Source organism: Triticum dicoccoides, chromosome 2B (assembly GCF_002162155.2).
Source record: "Triticum dicoccoides isolate Atlit2015 ecotype Zavitan chromosome 2B, WEW_v2.0, whole genome shotgun sequence".
NCBI lineage: Eukaryota > Viridiplantae > Streptophyta > Magnoliopsida > Poales > Poaceae > Triticum > Triticum dicoccoides.
Window position 1 is genome coordinate 524,875,382 of NC_041383.1, and position 5,739 is coordinate 524,881,120.

Below are 5,739 nucleotides of genomic sequence, written 5' to 3' on the forward strand. Positions count from 1 at the left end.
ATGGCATGAAACCTAATTAAGAGGTCCTCGGATGGAAAAAGTTATAACTGCAAAGTTCTTTGTCTCGTTGAAACGAACGATTTTGATATAAAGATCGTCCCCATCCGAGGTCGTATGCAAAAGTTATAGGCAAAACCGTGCGCTGCATCAATGTTGGCCGGATCATCCGGGCCGGGGTCCGGATCATCCGAGTAATTGAAGCACTAAGATTTCAGAAGGTTGGCGCCGAAGCCGGATGATCTGGGTCAACTTCCGGATGATCCGGGTGAAGGCCGGACAATCCGGGCAATCGTCCGGACGTCCGGACAAGTTTTTCTGCTGCAGACTTTAGAAAACGGCCCGAAAGCCCCTAAAGATGGCCTCAGATCAAAAAGTGTTCAACATGAAAGTTGTGCGTCTCGTCGAGACGGTTGATTTTGATATAAAAAATGTCCACATTCTAGGTAGTATGCAGATTCTAGAGCCAAAACAGTAAGCTGTTGTCAGAAAACTGGGCTAGGCCGGATCATCCGGTCCTAGAGCCGGACATCCGGGCCGGAGGTCGTGAGAAGTCCGAATTTGGCTAGATTTTGATGATTTGGACGACAAGGCAAGTCCTTTTCTTGTACGGAAAGTCCATCCGCCTCTTATATAGACGAGAGGTGACGCCCGATTGAACAACAACACACAATCAAACAAATCTATCTACATCTTTTACCTTTACTTTTACCTTCTCCCTTGTTCTTCTTCTTCCTCGTTCTTCGTTTGTTCTTCTTCATTGCAGGGCGGCGAACCTCGAGGCCCTAGGGGCGATCAGGACGACCTAGAGCAGCCCATAGCTGCCGCGCGCCCTGACGGGGTCCCTCCCGGGCGGGTGGGGTTTCGGGTCTACAAAAGCGCCCGCCGGATTGTCTTGCGTACCGCGCTTCCAGCGGGTCTCCTTCGGCGTGAGCTGCGGTGCATCACCCCCGGCGTCGAGGGTACACGGTGACGTGTTCGTGTGCGAACAGTCGTCATGTTAATTCTTTTCCAACCGGCGTGCTTCTCTTCAAGTGGATCCGATCATTTCAACATCCGCAAGATCATTTCTAAGTTTTCTCAAAGGTGTTTCTTCCATCCATCCCAAGTTGCCTTTGTTTTTCCCGCCCTCCCACCCTTTTCTTCAAGGACTCGGATTTCTTAATCAAGTATCCATTTATTCATGTGAAGTCTCTTCACTCTTTTCAATCAATGTTCTGATCCGGTGATCCCTCATGAAGATGCTCACGAGCTTCAAGTTCATCATTCTTCATTCTCGTATTCTTTTCCGGTGGATTTAACTCAAGCTTTCCGTATTGATCATATCCCTTTCCTCGTTTCAAATGTTGCCCATGCCGGTGCACCTCTCAATCACTCACCTCTTGTCATTCATTTGTTTCAGAGTGTTATTTGGAGATTGTTATCTCATTCAAGCCATTTAATTCTACCGGTGCAATCTCTATTTCAAGCAATCCTTCAACGATGTTTCTTTTGAGTGGGCCCTAACCCACAAGTCTTTTCCCAGGATCTTACCTGACTCTTCTAATTATCAGGAGCCATTCGCAAATTCATTTCCAAGTTTGACGAAATAATGAATCTCATCAGTCAGCTGTTTTCCAAGATCGATCTCAAAATTATTTTTTCATTGTTGGCTCAACCTCTTTGTTTTTCATTCTCCCCAAGTATCTCAACAATTCATGTTGGTTCTCATCATCATTCTCAACATTTGAAGACCGAAGAAGAGTTCCTCTTAAATCATTACCCGTTCTTCCAAAGATTCATGGTTCTAGCTTTTTACCATCCTCTCATAATTGTTTTTGATTGAGAGAATTCTTTTCATACCCACCCAAAACATTTCATGAGTTCTTTCCATTTTTATTCCTATGAAGCCCATCATCTTAGAATTATTAATTCTCAGTTTTCAGCTCTCGTCCTCCAAATCTTACTGGTGAATCGTTCAAATATCCTCTAATCAGTTCATGATCTCTTCGTTCTCATGTATCTAAATCCCCTCAAGTATCTTCATTCGTTTTCCAATTCTTCCCGGTGAATTGTACTTTTGCTACTTTCATTTTCAATTCTTACGGTGGTTCGTTCAAGATTTCTCTTCCTTCGTTATCGTATCAATTCATTCGTTCTTTCGTTGTTTCAATCCTACCGGTGGTTGTTGAAGACCTTCCTCAAGTTTGCGCTATATCTCTATCTATAATCATTTTTCAGTGAGAATAAGTAGTATTCCCGTTGCTTGTCATCAATTAAATTTGATGAAGGATAAACATAATGTAAATCTTATTCTTATTTCCTTGAGGTGATACAATTCTTTTGCCGGAGGTTCAGCAAAATTATCGGTTTCAATTGTTTCATCTTTGTTTTTTCCGGAGTTCCAAGTTTTCTTGGTTATATCATCGCGAAGCTCCATTCAATCATCGCAAGGCTTCACCTTGTGTTTTCAACTTCTCCTTCTTTCCACCATCCTTTTAATACGTAGTTTCGTCATGGTGGTTCATCAAGGAATTAATTCATTCTGGAAGTGTTCTTCAAGATTCTTGTTGGAGGATTCAAGTATTCTTCTTGCATTCCGGAATGAAACTTTTGTTCCCTTATCTTTTGAGGTGGTGTCATGTCATTTTGACAATTTTCTTCATGCTTCATGATTCACAAGTGTCAGGAATGAGATATCTAAACCCATCGTTTTCTTCCTTGGAGTTATCTTTGGTAAAGATTTCACCTAAAAGCCTTCCCGAAGGAATGTTGCTAATTGTGGTGCTTATCAATGACCCAAGTTCTCCAGTTATCCTCTTGGTGAAAGAAGTTTCTCTTATCTTCATTGATCTCAACAAATCAATTGTTTCTGTTAGTGGCCGGTTGTCACCTCATCAATTTCGAGAAGTTTTCCATAAGCCCACTACAAGCTTATTCATTTCGTTGTTGGTTCTCCAACGACTCCGTTATAACCTTCTTGGAAGGGTGCTTTCCAATCTCATTTGTGGCAGAAGTTGGCATTTTCTTCTCCATTCTTCTATTCCAATGATCTATCTTCTATTATTTCTTCCGGAGGCATTGTGATGTTGCTCTCTTCACCCATCACCTCGTTTTGTCAAGATCATGTTATTTTCTTGCTTATCCATTTAACCGGAGTGTTGTGTCATCTCTTCAAGTTCTTTTCATCTTATCAAGTCTTGCATCTCTTTTCAACCGGAGTGCTGTCCGAATTTGATCATCCTTGTTCCTTGTTTATCTCGTTTCAACCAGAGTGGTTTCAATTCTATCTTGTCCATTAAACTCTTGATTAATGTCTTTGCAACCTTCAAGTTCTCATAATGTTCCTTGTTGCTCTTTTCTAACATAGTGTTTGTAATCTCGTTCATCTATGTTGTATTCTGTCTTTCAAGTTATTCAACCCCCCAAGGTTTGTTGGTTTCTCTCGTTTGTGTAGAAGCAACTTTGTTTTACATCTTCCTCTTCCGCTTCTCTTCGGTGCCATCCTTAGATCTCGGGATGAGATCTCTTGTAAGTGGAGGAGTGTTGTAACGCCCCAAGATCGACGCTTCATAAGCCTTCCAATTATTTCGTTGTTGTTGTGTGTTTTATTTGCTTGTTGCATTCATCCTGTCATCATTCGCATTGCATCTGCATGTTTTCATAAAACTGGTAGTCGTTCGTAGTTGTCGCTTCTCCTTGTCTCCGTGGCATGTCGTCAGACCGTTTGTCATCCTTGGCCATTCTCAGTCCAACCACACACTTCACCTCGTTCTCCTAACCCGTCTTTGCATAGTGCATCGACCCATCGCCCGTGTCCGACACATCCCCGAACCCTAACCAGATTTTCGTTACCGTTGGATCCAGATCATCCCCAAAAATCTCTAAAATATCTCCCTTTTCTTCCTTGACTCCCCTAACCTATTTATTCTCGGCCATTCGATTTTGATCGGAGGGACCGAATTAACCCCTACCCTAATCCCCTTACTATATAAATAGACGTCTAACCCTAGATCCTAGGGGCTTGTCCCATCCATTCCCCTCTTTGCGCCGCCACCCACTCCCTCGGGATCCTTCCCCGACCAGCCTTCATCTTCCTTGGGATCCATCCCAATCCAAAAATCCACCGGGCCAACCACCTCCTCCTCTCGATACATGGCCACCTCCTTCTCGAGCAACTAGCGCCCCGCTGCCTTCTCTCCCCTGTTCGATCCGGAGGAGAGGAGATCCTCCATGCCCCACCTAGCGCGATGGTCGCCGGCAACCCAAGCAGCAACAACAGATGAGCACCGCCGACCCTCCTCTTCCTCCTGTTTTCTCCTTTTCCTCGTGTATCCTACCTCGTCTCTCAACTCCCCTCCTCTGCTTCTTATCGCAGGAACTGGACGCAGTCGTCGAACACCATGGATTCGCGCCAAGAGCTCCTATGGGCCCCGAGGACCTCGCCGCCGGGATCCACTTCCTCCGGCCACCTCCAGCGCCACCACAGCTTGTGCACGGCCGCCGCGCGCGCCTGCCTTCATTCCTCGCACCCGAAACCCAGCAAAACAGTGCCGCCATCCTCTGTGTCAGGGGGACGCTCGAACCTCCTCTGCTTCCCGCTCGCCCGCACGTGACCGTATCGACCTTCCCTGCTCCGTTCGTCACCGCCTCTGCCAGATCCGGCGAGTCCCTGCACCCCGGCCTCGTCCCTGGCTCGAGGTCGCCGCGCCGCCCCACCGGAGACCGTCAAGTCCATCGCCGGCCTCCCCTGCTTCTGCGTGCGAGCACGCAAGGACGATGACAGCAGCGCCAAGTCCCGCTCGGTTCAGCCCGAGCGTTGTTAGTTGCAGGTGAAGTTAAAGATTGCTCCATGGTGGACAGGATTATGTTGGGATATCACAATACCTTTTATTTAATTAATGCATCTATATACTTGGTAAAGGATGGAAGGCTCGGCCTTATGCTTGGTGTTTTGTTCCACTCTTGCCGCCCTAGTTTCCGTCATACCGGTGTTATGTTCCTTGATTTTGCGTTCCTTATGCGGTTGGGTGATATATGGGACCCCCTTGACAGTTCGCTTTGAATAAAACTCCTCCAGCAAGGCCCAACCTTGGTTTTACCATTTGCCTACCTAAGCCTTTTTCCCTTGGGTTTTCGGAGCCCGAGGGTCATCTTTATATTAACCCCCAGACCAGTGCTCCTTCGAGTGCTAGCCCAACCTGGGCGATGTCCGGCGCCCCCTAGGAAACCAGGGTCTATGCCAACCCGACGTCTTGCCTATCCGGTGTGCCCTGAGAACGAGATATGTGCAGCTCCTATCGGGATTTGTCGGCACATTCGGGCGGCTTTGCTGGTCTTGTTTTACCATTGTCGAAATGTCTTGTAAACCGGGATTCCGAGACTGATCGGGTCTTCTTGGGAGAAGGAATATCCTTCGTTGACCGTGAGAGCTTGTGATGGGCTAAGTTGGGACACCCCTTCAGGGTATTATCTTTCGAAAGCCGTGCCCGAGGTTATGTGGCAGATGGTAATTTGTTAACGTCCGGTTGTAGAGAACTTGACACCAGATTCGAATTAAGACGCATGAACCGCGTGTGTAGCCGTGATGGTCTCTTTCCGGCGGAGTCCGGGAAGTGAAGACGGTTTTGGGTAATGTTTGACGTAAGTAGTAGTTTAGGATCACTTCTTGATCATTGCTAGCTTCACGACCGTTTTGTTACTTCTCTTCTCGCTCTTATTTGCATATGTTAGCCACCATATATGCTTAGTCGCTGCTGCAAC